The sequence below is a fragment of the Macaca nemestrina genome, chromosome 7, assembly GCF_043159975.1.
Source record: "Macaca nemestrina isolate mMacNem1 chromosome 7, mMacNem.hap1, whole genome shotgun sequence".
Lineage (NCBI taxonomy): Eukaryota > Metazoa > Chordata > Mammalia > Primates > Cercopithecidae > Macaca > Macaca nemestrina.
In genome coordinates, this window is record NC_092131.1 from 99178197 (window position 1) to 99191711 (window position 13515).

Sequence of the window (13515 nt, forward strand, 5' to 3'; positions counted from 1 at the left end):
GAACCTGGGAGGCAGAGGCTGCAGTGAGCCAAGATCGCTCCACTGCACTCCAGACTGGGCAGCAAGAGCGAGACTTCATCTAAAAAATAAAAATAAAAAATAAAAAAATAAACGAGCAGGTATTTTTTTCAGAGTGGTCACACCATTTTATGTTTCTACTGACAATGTACGCAGATTCCAGTTGCTCCACACATTTCCCACCATTTGGTGTTACTCGTTTTAATTTTATCCATGCTAGTGAGTGCGAATTGGTGTCCTGTTGTGGTTTTAATTTGCATTTTCAATAACAAATGATTTTCAGAATCTTTTTCCGTGTTTATTGGCCATGCACCTATCTTCTCATTCACATGTTTTTTGTCTTCCAGTTATTGATTCGGTTGTTTGGCTTTTGTTATCGAGTTTGTATTGAGTTGTCAAGTTTGTCAGATTTTTTTAGTAAATATTGTTTTCCTATCTGTACCCTATTATATATTTTCTTCATGATGTCTTTTAATCAAAAGTATTTAAGTTTGTTAGTCTAATTTATAAAATTTTTCTCATTTATGGTCACTGCTTTCTGTAAACTGTCTAAAGAAACTCTGCCTACCCCTAGGTTGCAAAGATGTTCTGTGATTTCTCCAAGAAGCCCTATAATTTTACCTTTTGTAATTAGGTCTCTGATTTATCTTGAATTAGTGCTTGAGTGTGGTATGAAGTAAGGGGTCAAAGTTTATTGTTTTCCATATGGATTTTAGTTACTCCAACCCTATTAGTCGAAAAGATTTGACACCTTTGTAAAAATCACATTCTGTAACTATAGGCCTATTTCCAAACTCTATTCTGTTCTATTGATCTATTTGTTGATCTTCATACCAGGACTAGTTTATTGATTAATATAACATTATAGTAAATTTTGATTTAGATAGTTTGTCTTCTAAATTTTCTCTTCTTTTTCAAGATTGACTTTGATATTTAAGTCTTTTGAATTACCGTAAAAATTTTATTTTTATTTATTTATTTTGATTATTAATAAGTTTATTTTCGTCGTCTCAAGGTCTGCTGAACTCTGGATCCAGGCTGTGTCAATAGGGTAGTGTGATGCCTCCTGTACCTGTCTCTGCCTCCTACATTCCTTTTTATTTATTTTATTTCATTTTTTATAATAGAGACAGGGTCTTGCTGTGCTGCCCAGGCTGGTTTTTAACTCCTGGACTCAGGCAGTCTTTCTGCCTCGGCCTCCCAAAGTCCTGGGATTACAAGCATGAGCCACTGCACCTGGCCATGTCCTTTACCATCTTCAGAGGGCTTAGCTTGCAGTTTCAGCAGAAGGATAGACTCCCAGGAAGACTGAGAGAGAGATTTGGGGCCCAAGTTGATACTATCAAATACACTGAACTGGACTGTGTTCACCATGTCCTCATTCTAGAGAAATGAGAATTGCTAGTGAGGTTAGTGCCATTTTGTGTATCTTCTGTACCTTGACGTCCCTCAGAAATCTTGCCCCTTTTTCTAAGGATACGACATTTCCCTGTTTCTCTGGATATGAAATCTAGATCTTCAATTTTGAAACCAAATTTGAACTCTTGACTCTGGAACACCAATTTCTTCAGCAAGCTGTTCTCTGGAATCAATCCCAGGGTATGGCTTTTTCCATAAATGCCTTGATGAGAGTGCATAATTGAGAGCTGCTGTAGGTGGTACACCACCATCTGGCTTCTCTACTTTGAAACTCTGCATCAGGTCGATCTTGCCCATGGCTCTGGCTTGATTCTAAAGTCCCAGGTTCTGGTCTTTTCTGGAATCCATGCCTAGCTCTTCAATTCTGAAACCAAATCTGGATTTTGATTTTTAAAGCAAGTTTTTGTTTGGTAGCATAACCTGGGTAAGTTTTTTGATTGAAGGTAGTCATGAGGATTTTCAATTGATCTTCTATGAATTTGGTGCAACTGCGCCTATCATTTGTTGTCACCACCTTGTGTGAAGAGGTGTCTTCGACCATGCTGGAAGAGAGTCCTGGAGGCTGAGCTACTGTCGGGGAGGCAAGAATTACCATATAAATTTTAGAATCAACTTGTCAATTTCTATAAAAACCCAGGTAAGATTATGCTTGTGATTAGTTAAATCTATATATCAATATCAGTTTGGAGAACTCCATATTCAAAATATTGAGTATTAGATCCATGAAAATGGTATGTTTATTTATTTATTTAGCTGTTTTTTATTTCTCTCAGCCATGTTCAATGTAGAATGTTCAATGTTCAATGTTCAATGTAGAGATATTGTATGTATTTACAAATTAAATCCTAACAATTTTATATTTTTATAGTATTGTCTGTTAAATTGTTTTTATTTAATTCCATTTTCAACTGTTTGCCACTAGTACATAAAATGCAATTGATTTTTATATACGTATTTTACATGGTCTGATCTTGTTAAATAAATTTATTAGTTTGACTTGTTTTGTAGATTCTCAAGAATTTTCCATGTAAACAATCATATCATCTTCAAATAAAAACATTATAGTTCTTAAACCTATGCTACACTAATGTTTTGTTATTTGCAGCAGTATGTAATCATTTCTAATCATGTGAGTAGCACTAGTGAAATTTTGACAATGAATGAATGCCAAACACAATGAAGTTAGCTACAACATTATTTATAGTTCCTAAACGTGTTTTCAACTAAATATTCAACAATAGAGGATTAGGTCAGTAAATTTAGGGTACATAAACTTATGATGAAATATCATGGAGCTATTTAAAATCTCATTTTTGTATAGCCTTTAAGGGTATAGGAAAATTCTGATGTATCATGTGGAAAAAGCACTCAAGATACCAAATAATCAGAATACACTAAGTCATTCTGTGTTAAAAAAAAGAATTTCATAGTCTTGGTGTTTTAACACAGCAAAAGTTTATGATTCATAGGGATCAGCAGTCACTATGGATTCTCAACCGATTGTGTTCTACCATCTTGTGGCGCCAGCATTTGAGATATGTGGCCCTCTTAGTTAATGCTACAAAGAAAGAGAGACTGGAGAATAACCAGGTTATTCTAAGGCTCCAACAACATTCCTGGCTTGCCATCCCTGAAAGGAAGTTTATCTGATGAGCTACCACTACCAACACACAGAGCACCTACACACCTACTATCAGAGTAAACCAACATGTTAATCAAATAATGGCCTGAGCTCCCAGACAGAGTTCATATCATTTAAGTGTGCTGTGCACACTAACCTGCTGATTCTCCATGTGGAGGAAGGAAGCGTATCAGAATTATGTAGATAGATTATGTTTCTTATTAATGTCTTTATCTAGACACATTTTACTGGAGAATGTCATACTTTTATTGGGAGTGGGGAAATAGGGCACTGGAAGAAAAAAAGGGAAACTGGGAATATATGTTTTGAAAACATTTTCCAAGTGACTATGTTATGTTACTCCTCAAACCACTGATCTCAACTTTTCTTCATAAAAATGAACAAAAATTAGCAGCTTGAAGAGGTGAATCAAGCAGAGTGCCAGAAAACAGGAATTGAAACACATTGAATTCATATTTGCAGTGATATTGGGAAAGAGATCATGCTTATAAAACAAGAGCAGACAGCCATGGGAAAGGGCAGTGCTAAGGAAAAAACAGATCTTGGAAAAACACATAATTTCCAAAAGAAAAAACAGCATAAATATCACAACGGATACTTCAGAAAAAGTCTTAGAAGTCAGACCAACTAATGTTATTCTCTTGGAATGCAAAACCAAAAGTCAGAGATGAGAATTACAAATGAAAAGATAAATTAATCAAGCAATTAATAGAAATAAAAGATAAAAACAATCAATAGAGCCATAATAATCAAAAGATAAAGATAATCAAGAATAGAGCCATATTAATCAAAAGATAAAGATAATCAAGAATAGAGCTAGGACTCAGTCAGTAGAATAGACATGCCAGGAGGAGAAACAGAAGATGAAGAAGAGAAAATTAAAGAAATTATCTGAGCTAATATGACTTCAATCGTATCACCACGTGAAACCTCGCCTGTTTTTTTTTTTTTTTTTTTTTTTTTAATCTAAGTTGAGGCCCAAAAGATGAAGGGCAGGAAACAATTTTGAAATGTAAGTCACAGCAGCTAATACAGTACTTGCTCCTTTAACTGGTCAAAAGCTTAAGCTGATCATCCTAGCTCTATTTTTCACCACCCTTTTCCTATTCCCCTTACCTTCTGCCAGCAACTCTGATGAATGAGATTCCTTCCTGGTGGAATGATGCCAGCCTTCATTTCCACAGGATCCAAGCTCTTGTTCGTCCTGTCTTTATTGGATTTCTGCAATTTTCCACCAATACGGTGAGCCTTTGTCTACCAGACACAGTCTCATTTGCTTCTATTGCACGACAGCAACCTAATTTCCCCATAGCCATTGGGATTAATTACCCCAGTCAGTAGAGTGACTCCTCCACCTGTTAGTTTGGTGGTATGAGAAATAATGTGATTGGAGTTCAGTGTCAAGCCATAATTTTATTGATATATCACTGTGATCTCTAGCGGGAGTTTTCTTACCTTAGGCACCAGGCACTCCAACCCCATCAAACTCAAGGTCATAACAAGGGAAAGCCATTCTTAAGTGAATTGTTTGGTAAAATAGGAGAGAGACAACTCCCATATCCGACTTTACCTCCCAGACTCATGCATTCTGGCGATTGTGGTGGCCCTGCATACTGGCTGCTGATCAAAGGAATCTTCTACATCCTGTAGGGTAGCTCCCCGACCTTGCAGAATGTTGTCTCCCCACTGGTTCTTGTAATCAAACCTTTGCCATTTTATTAAGGCAGTTGCTTCCGGGTGATGGGTCACATTGTAAATCTCAAGGCTATGCTTCTTTTGCTGTAGAACAACTGCTTTGCTGGAGACTATGTTGTGTGGGGTACCGTGGCAGCCAATAAGGCACCAATCATGATGCATGTGGAAGCACGATAGGCAAGAAAAGTACATCTATTAACAGCACAGACATTTATCCTGGTGAGGCCAAATTTGTTGCCCTCTCCATGATGGACGGAGCAATGGAATCAATGTGTCCTACGTGGCTGCTTGGTATACCCAGGGATTAGGGCCATACTTGCCATTGGCACATAGGGAACTCAGTGGTGTCAGGAACCAAATAAGCCTCGCTGGGGAAAGTCCAGGCTTCTTGACTCTAACCATGCCTTCAGGGAAACTTGGGATAAGAGCCTGAGCAAGCACTGGGGTGGTTGGGGAAAGAGGCTAACTAGCATCCACACTTAGTCATTATTGAGAGCTGGCACTGGAGTGGATGCCCTCTGGTGGGCATTTTTGTAAGAAATGATTGTCTTCTCTGTGCTCATTCTGAGAGACCCACCCACACATCTCTAGCCCAGGCTTCCCTATCACCAATTTTCCAATATTGATCTTTCCAAGTTTCTAGCCAGCCACTTACCTGTTAACCTCTGCCATTGACATAATGTTGAGTCTTACTCCTGCTCTTCTCTTCCAGGTGAAATAAGCAGCCATCTGACTGTACTACCCAAAGTCTGCCCAGATGAGGATTTCCCTTCACCACTCTTTGAAGGCCGCCCCTAGTGGATTTTACACCCTGAAAACCCCTCCGTAAACTGGAGACTGGTGAGCAGGAAGGAATTCCCTATGAGGCCATCGGTGTGGGTAGAGGGAGAAGTAGTGAAGCGTAAGGAAGAGACACTTTGAGGGAGAGAGCTACATGCCCATGCCATTTATTTGTACCTTCTGTACCTGCTTGAGTCAGTCTCATTTAGATCTTTTCCATGTAACTACAGGTGCTGTGCCCACCTCTATGATCTGGTGACTTGGATGCCACCCAGTTCATGATGGGAAGTTTTCCTTACCATGTACAATGAGCACACTGTCACTGAGGGAGTGCCCACACATGATGTTCTATGGGATATCAAAATAATCAAGATCCCTGTGCATTATATTATGACAAAGAAGCAGGGGAGTTGTCATGGTCTCAAGGGAAAACATGGGGAGACAAATTTCTTCTGGTTATCTTTTTCACTAGAAATGGAAGAAATGGCATTTGCTGTGTCAATAGTTGCATACCTGTAGCCAGTGGCTGTACTGATTTTCTCAGTAAATTACCACACCTGGAACCAAAGTTACAGTTGTCATCCTCACCTGATTAAGTATGTGATAATGCACAGTTATTCTCCACACTTATCTGAGTTTTATACAGGCCCAACAAGCGAATTAAATGGCCACTATGGTAAGACCTAGCACCCCTGTCTTTCTCAGATCTTTGATGATGGCCTTCTACATGTTGGAACTGGACAAGTAAACCATGGGGGGTCTCACTAGACCCACTGAGAGATTAATTCAATTTCTAGGGCTTGACATCTGCTCTGAGATGACTCATAACCCTTGGAAAGTCTGGATATTTCTTTTTCCTTAGTGCATAGTAACCCTGTAAATAAATGCAGGGCCCTCTGGGGAAGGCCTGGAGATAGATGCACACTGTATATACATGTGGTTGCACTATAGAGTTCTTCCTCAAAGAATCCAGCCTACTCTGGTTCTGTGAACTGGCCTAGGTCTGGAAAGTGGGTAAGAGGTCATGGAATCCCATTACAGTGATTCCATGTATTGGGATTCGTTGTATTAGGATTCTGCTCACCAGAACCAGAAAATTTCTTTCTACATGAGTCAAGTACACTTGAGTAAGTCTACCCATCGATTTCATTTCTAGGGACCCTACAGTTAAATTAGTCATAGATGCTGCAGGTCAAAATACTTCTATTGCCACAAAAGACACCCCTGCTAATTTTAGAAATTGTGTCTATGTTGTTGCTCATGGTTAAGGGCTTCCACTCTGCTCCTGGAGCTACTCCTGGTACCAATTACAATGTTAGTCTAAGCTTATCAAAAAATAGGTGGAAACTTCAGAAGGGTGAATGGGGAGAGTCTAAGGAAGGAACCCTTTGCAGAGGTGCAGTTGGGTTAAGGGAACCCAATAAGACATGGTGAAGCATCCCAGGCTCAAGAAAAGTGGAGAGCTGCCACCTGCACATCCCCTGAACCCCAAGGCCTGAAAGGCAAGGGGAGGGATGGTTTTCAGAAATGGTGGTGTGGGAGCATCTAGTAGAATCTGTGGTCTTTGGTAGAGAAATGAAGCTACTGATGAGTTACTAAGGAGGATGCCAGGAGAGCGTATTTGCTGAATTTCTCCCTCTTCCCCCACCCATACCCCTTTAGATTTCCTAAAGGCCCTTCCCATTGGCTGAACCCAACCAACAGCCAGAGGGCAAAGAAGCCACCCTTCCCACAAAGAGTGGGTTAGAAAAGGTGGACAGTGTGGATTTGAGAGTTGAACCAAGAAGAGCATCCAGAGCAGGTGCTTCATCTGCCCTGGATACAGCCCTAGATGTGATTCAGCACCTGTTCAAGAGTAAACTATTAACAAACTATAGATTTAAAAAAATTTCCCTAACTGGAGCCAAATAATCTACCAGAAAACAATAGCAAGAATTATATCTATTGGTGGAACTTTAAAAGAATTCTCATTTAGAAGTATCAATTTGCATAAACTCTTAACAATGCATGTGCCCATTTATGTCTTCCAATAATTTATTCTAAAATAATAACACTCACAAAATTGATAGACATTTATGTTCATTGCAGGATTCTTCATGAATGAAAAAAAATGCTGGATGTGTTCAATAATTAAAGGTTAATTTAATAAAGTATAGCATAAACATACAGTGGAATGCTGTGTTAAAAAATTCTTTGTTGTTTTTCAGTTTTCAATTGGCCTTTCCTGTGCACCTAACTATAGATCAGGCATGATCAGTCACTTTTGTAAAGTTCTGTTTATTCTTCATTATTCTGTTTGGTTTAACAGCAGCCATTTGTTTTTCAATTTAAACACTTTTACGAAAGAGCTAGCCTTTTTAAGACATCATTATTGAGGCTATAGGGTGTCCAAGATTATTAAGATATAATCTCTTCCCACAGGGAACTCCCAGCTAAAGAGGACAAATAAGATGCCTGTATAACACACAATGTAAGAACTGCTATAGAAAATGACAAAGGAGAGGACTCCAGAAACATGCAATGGGGAGGGCTTTCTTTTGTCTGAGGTTGTAAGGAAGGCTTCCTGGAGGAGGAGGTACCTGTTCCATGTCTCCATAATTAGGTATGATTTGACAGGTAGACATAAGCAAAGGACACCCAGATGGGGGAGCAGAATGTGTTGGAGAACAGGAAGTGGTGTGGCTTGGCAATATTGTTCTTCATTATAATTGTGGATTAATAGAATTTTATCGAATAGCCTGGGACCTTCACCATCATTGTTTCTATGAAAAAAAAATGTTCTAGTTTTTTAGACAATACACTTTCAAGTGAAAACGTCTTTAGCAGTGAAGGTCTTTTTATATCATCTTTGAATCTTTTGTGAGCACAGTTTAAATCTGCCAATGATAATAATGCTGACTTTCTTTAACGCGCCACTTGCTGTTGGATTTCATGAGGTAATTTTTAAAGCAGGTGCCTCCTTATTGCTTATGTTGGAGATTTGGTCATGGAATGTATGTTTCTCCCTGGGATCATCCCTTTGGGGCCAATGGTTTTTTATCAGGAGCATGTCATTTTATTTGAGGTTTCTTATACGTGTTTAACAAGGCATTCAGTTGGAAATATATCTTGTAATTTTAATTGTCGATCACCACCCCTGGTAGGAGGGCCTTCCTCTTACCATATGGAATACAGATGTGAAGAGGATTGAAAGAGGGCAAATATAATGACCATCAATCAGGAATGTTCCAGGCTAAGGAAGAAGAGGAAATACCTGAGTGTTATCTAAATGGATGAATATGACAGCTGTTGGCCACAGGCTAGTTAGGATGTAAGAGCAGTAAAAATTGAGATGTGGAAATGTGCTGGAATAAAAAGTCCTTTGGCAAGATTAATACACGGAACATGGCTTGTTCAAGGGAGGCACATATTTAGGTACTCTGCTGTCTTATTGTAAAAGGCTGCTTGAGGGGCATGAAGAAGTTCTTGAAGCAAAGCAGGTGCTACTTTTGCACAGCTGCGACCCTGAGTCTGCGAAGCAGAGGTCAGGGATGTGGCTGCCTCTTGCAATTCATCTTCCCAGGTGCGCTCTGCTGCAGGTCTGCTTGCAGTTCTGTGTCCTGGGTCTTGATTGTGTCTTTTGACCACATTGCCTGGGACAGGTTGACCCTAGAGAGCATGACAGCAGTTTTCCGGAATATGATAAATGGAAAAGGGGCCAGACAGGCAGCTATCAGAGCTGGGAATAGTGCAACTGCTCCTTCAGTGCAGTTGGTAGGAAGAAGCCTGACTTGGTGCTCCATCGTTATGCAGCACCAAAAATGCAAACATATGCAGAGCCGGTGGTCGCAAGCATTTATCTTCAGCCACGTACATCCACTACATCCAGTCCTGCCACAGTGTCCTTGGGGTGCTCCAGTCAGAGTGGGATGGATTCCTGGAGTAAGCATGAAGTCTGGCCCTGTAGACCTGCCACCATCTGATCCCAGTGGGACTTGCAAACCTGCCTTCCCCTGGTTCTGACATCTGGCATATCTCATGTGCTATTAACAACTGAACTGCTTGCTCTTCCCCATGTTTCCTTCCTGCCTGCCTTGAATCATTCTATTCCCTTTGCCCTGGAAGCCATTCCAGTGACACTATGCCCTAGAATCCAAATCCTACCTTTCCCTCCTCAAATGTCCCCTCCTCCACAAAGCCTTCCATCTTTCCCAGCTGGGAGACAGCAGATGCCTCTTCAAGTCATCCCATCTCTTGGCTCTTTATGTGCATGGGTGTCAAATAATAATATCCTTTGTGTGGATTTGGCTCACCATAAGACCGATAGCTTCCCAAGGGCAAAGTACTCACCTGGTTTACAATCCCTTGCACAATGCCTGAGAAGTGTAGGTCCTAAATGTGTGGGTTAGGGTGCAATGATCTGTTTTTCTCCCCTAAAATATTTCCAACCTGTTATCCTCTTTAGGGCCCGTTTAGTGTCTTGTAACTGATTGTCACAGCTGACTTGTTGATTTGGCTAAGTTTTTATGAACTTTAGAGCTCAACTAGCCATGAGGGGCAGGAAAGAAAGAATGCATTTACTGAACACCTACTTTGTGCCAGATCCTAATATGATATCATTGTCATACGCACTCTCCAAGAAAGATCTAAGCAACCCTTCGACTTTTATACATTCAAATTCCATACAACCTGTCCTTTAGTATGTTGACACCCTTAGCTGCCTCTTCTGTGTCCAGTTTATATGTTACCCAATGAACAGAAATTTGTGTTTATCATGTGATATCATTGCCACCAGCCAAAAGACCCTAAGCAGAGACCAGGTAGATACAAGGCTCTGGAGGTTGCCTTCTTTTCCTTGGCCTCCACAGGGTAGGGCCTATCTGGAATAAAAGACAGCTCTAAGCACCTCTTAGACACCAGATGCTCTGATAAGAAAGTGATAGAAGAGAGGAAATTCGAAGGAAGAGGCCAATGAAGGGAACACAAATAGTACAGCAAAGAGAATGCACCAACAGGCTGGAATTCTCAAGCTCATTGCATTTATAAGGGAAGTTCCATACCAATTATGCTGGCCCAATTTTGTCCTGGGCCTTGCCAACATCAGCTCCCTTTCTCCTCCCCAGTAGGTAGGGGAGGCAGGAAGCTTTGAAATGTGCTACCAGGACAACACAGTTTATCAAGTCTTTTATGAGTCATCTCTTGACACTTTGCTCTTGAACTCTACTTTGCTGCAATGCTGCAATGCTGCAATGCTGAGCATCCATCATATTCACTTTCTTCTTAGGCTTTGACTGTGCTGCTCTTCCTCCTAGAATATTCTTCCCCTCTTTACTCCCCCACTCTTACTCTCTTTTGTCAGGTTAAAATCTATTTGTGCTTCCCCTGTCAGCTGAAGCATTACTTCCTCCAGCAAGCCCACTGTCCTTCCTTAACTCTTATGTTGTCCTCATGGAAGGCCTTGTGACACTCCACTGAAACTACCTCTTCTGTCTCCGAATCTAGATCTCGCACTGCTTTAAGGTGGCTACTGTGTTTTAAGCACCACTTTATTTCTAGCACCTGGCATCTGCACACAAAAGGGACTCAAGGAATATTTGATGGGTGAATGAATTAATTAATGAATTTCTGCATTGTCCTGCATATTTTCAGTGAATGGTTTGCTGTGTGGTAATGGGAACTATTAGAGAAAGTTATTTGTGGACTGGCTTGAGCAGGTTTTCGCATCTCTATGGGCCTTGCAACATGAACAAGTTCAATTTTCCTAAGTCTGCTTGCAAAATTCCTAGGACCTCAATGCTCAGGATGAAACTTTTGTTTTTGAGTAAGGCCCTCCAAAGATTCACCATCAACCTTGACTGATGAAGTATGTAACTCTACTTTGGCTTAATTGTTTAAAACAATGATATTTTCTGTTCTCTGCATGCACCTATCCTGAGCCCCAAATATGGGGTTACTCATGGTCCCATGAAGTTTGTATGTTATAGAGCTGATGGGCACAAAGACACATTAGTCAACAGCTATAGAAGTGGAACTTCTAGGGGACAAGATTCTGGTTCACAGCCATTATGACTATTCCTGAGGCTCTGAGGAGTGAGTCATACTCCTTGGCTGGGTTCACTTCCAAGTGAGGAAATCAATGAACCCCTGTTCATGCTACCTCATGTGGGAGCACAGGCTCTGGTACCAGGGTGGCTCAGAGAGGCAAGGATACAGCCTGAGAACACCTCAACAGGAGCAGTAAGCCAATAGTACAAGCTGTTGTTTATTTTATTTTAAATAAAGATTAATTCCCCAAATTTCAGGTGCATCTTTGAGCAATCTGTGCATACAAGCTGCAAATATACTCATACATTCATATTTTATATTTCATTCTCAAACCACAGTGAATAAATTTGGCAACTAAAGGATCCTACCCCCTCCCAATTGCCCTAAGTCTCCAAAAAAGCATTCAGTGTTAATGCATTTCTATTTTTTAAACATGTAGATGTTTTAGCATAATGGTAATTATAGAGTAATGATTTCTTCCTATTTCCTCTTAATGTTATCAGCATAAAAATAACATTTTTAAAACCATGATCTTTAAAAAGGCTCATTTTTATTATCAATTTAATGCATAATTATTAAACAAAAATTTTGGATAATGAGCAAAATTTGAAAGAGTTGCAAACATGAAATGCCTACATTTTGCAATGTTTTCTTCCAGGTGTTCCTGGGTAGGAAGTTTTTAAAATACAGCTGTAATCAAGCTCTAGGTGCAGTTTGTAGCCTTTGTTAAAAACTTAGCCTAGAAAATATTTTTGTTATAATACCATAATAATTATTATTTTTTTAGACGGAGTCTCACTTTGTTGCCCAGGCTGCAGTGCAGTGGCGCAATCTCGGCTCACTGCAACCTCCGCCCCCCGGGTTCAAGCAATTCTCCTACCTCAGCCTCCATAGTAGCTAGGACTATAGGTGCACGCCACTATGCCCCGCTGATTTTTTGTATTTTTAGTAGAGACAGGTTATCACCATGTTAGCCAGGATGGTTTCAATTTCCTGACCTTGTGATCCACCCACCTCAGCCTCCCAAAGTGCTGGGATTACAGGCATGAGCCACTGCACCCGGCTAATACCATAATTATTAGTTGGTTTTCACAGACATAATTTTTAATGGCCATGTAATATTCTATTGACTTAATGTTGGGCATTAAATTGTTGACAATCTGTCACTTTTCCAAGCATAACTACAATAAATATCTCCCTTCCTGTTTTCTTGTAATGACTTCCAATACCAACGTAGGTTGTCTTTAGTGATGATGACGGTTATTATCATTTGCTTTTGTTTGGGCCCCCAGTTCTGAGACATCAGCTCTTTCTTCAGTGGATGGGATAGCTGCCCTTGAAGAACAGCAAACCTTTATTGAGCAACAGCTGGGTTGCAGTTACTGGGTGTTAGGGCCTTTTGAAATCTGAGGGGAAGTTTGCATTGAAATGCTAGGGCCCTTGGGACTGGACATGAGCCAGGCCTTGTACAATCTATGCTCAGTGGAGATGGCTGCCTCTTGGCAAAGGACAGTGCCTGGCCCACAGCTCCACTGTTGACTAAGGGCAACGATGGTGACTCTTAGTACTACACATCCTGCGCCATGGAAAGTTAATATTCAAACGTTCAGGAGCTTGAAGTTGATAAAGCCATATTGAAGTTTTAAAACATTTAAAAACCTTTTCAGAATGCAGTAGGACATAAATAATAAAACAAGCAAGCAAATTATCCCAGTGAATACTATGGACATATCCACCTTGCAGAATCTCTGAGGATAAGCAGCCTTTCATATGCTTACCCACTTGTTGATTTATGCCTATTGTTTTCATCATTGACTCTCTCATACTTAATTTCCTCCTGTTTTCAATCTGAATCAACCTGTTTATGTCTAAAAGCCAGTAACCTCATTGTATTACATAAGCGAGAAAGGTCAGAGCTCAAGAGAGCTGCTGCATCT

At 40.2% G+C, this 13515-nt stretch overlaps 1 long non-coding RNA gene and 1 pseudogene across 3 annotated transcripts in view; one reads left to right on the plus strand and one right to left on the minus strand.

Annotated features, from left to right (window-relative positions):
• Window positions 1-13515, plus strand: part of LOC139364373 (uncharacterized) — a 144532-nt gene that overhangs the window by 25611 nt on the left and 105406 nt on the right. For all 3 annotated transcript variants that reach the window (XR_011626122.1, XR_011626120.1, XR_011626121.1), the window contains exon 2: window positions 5487-5614. This is a non-coding gene — a long non-coding RNA (uncharacterized lncRNA). The remainder of the gene's footprint in view (window positions 1-5486; window positions 5615-13515) is intronic.
• Window positions 1161-1978, minus strand: LOC105479342 (double homeobox protein A-like; annotated as a pseudogene).